Genomic DNA, 1,253 nt, shown 5'->3' on the forward strand with positions numbered 1-1,253 from the left:
CCTGTCGAAGTGGTTTTCTAAATAACTGTACCTATCCTGCAGGATGCCTTGAAGTTCAGGTCTAAGGTTTTGCATTTCACTCGGATTTTTGTGGAAAGCTGTTGTTGAAAACCTGAGGATGGGTTTGATACTGGTGTGACAGTAGATTGCTGCAGCACTGCAGCCATTGCTTTGCATCTTGGTGTAGCAATAGATAAGGGATTACTATACAGCTTTGAAAATGTGGAAGATGGGAACTTTTCTATGAAATGCAGAAGTGAACCCAACTCTCCTTCCGTCACAGATAGGATCAGTCCATGTGAAAGGCATTTTCTATCTTCTATGGAATATAAACCTTCAGCTCTGCTCGTGCATCTTTTATCTCACTGTTTGCCCTGGTGTACATCCTTACAGACAGCAATGCATGCTGCAAAATGTACTATGTTCACATCTTTCTTCAGATCATAAGTAGTCTTTCTTAAACGTAGTCCTATAGCATGTTGTTACCTTTTAGAATTATGGTACGTGTGCTTACTACTGTTATCACGAGAGATCCAGATCTAGCAGTCTTGGGACTTTTAAGAAATTTTTATCATGAAGTTTTTATCCAGAAGTTTTCTCCATCTTGGCATTGACAACTTAACAAACTTTGCATATACTGAAACTTTGGGGCAACATAGCCAGCCAGACAGGAAATCCCAAACTTACTATGGAGCTACAGGAAGTGATGGACTAAAGCTACAGCCAGTTACCAATGCTTAGACCTGGCCTTCTATTTTTAGTCAATAATGAAAACCTAACTGCTGTCTGGGGCAACGAATCATCTTATGCAAGTGGAACAGGGACTCTTTGGGGTCCTAGGAAGAGCCCAGGGCTGCCCCCTGCCATTAAGAGCATGTTATGATACTCTCGCTGAGAAGCAGCACTCTGGGTGCAGACTGGCCACAGACGGCTCTGCGTTTTGGTCCAGCCCTCAGTCAGCTGGGCGCCCGCTGGCTAGCGCTCTACATCGAGCAAATGAAGCGTCTGGAAACGGACCTGTCACCGAGGGGGATGAAGGTTTGAAGTACACGGTTTCTCCAGCCCCTTTGGTGTTCAGGAGCGTGCCACGGGCCTTGCACAATCCTGCGAGAGGAGGCAGCCGGGAGGGTAAGCGGGGCTTTACCAGAGCAGTCCCCAGCGGCTCACCTGCGTACGCCTGAGGGGGGCTTCCCCCGGCGGCTCTCAGTCCGTTCGCCTTTCTGCAGGCCGGGGACCCCCCAATCCGCCCTGGT

The sequence above is a fragment of the Egretta garzetta genome, unplaced genomic scaffold (assembly GCF_000687185.1).
Source record: "Egretta garzetta isolate BGI_Z169 unplaced genomic scaffold, ASM68718v1 scaffold617, whole genome shotgun sequence".
Taxonomy (NCBI): Eukaryota; Metazoa; Chordata; class Aves; order Pelecaniformes; family Ardeidae; genus Egretta; species Egretta garzetta.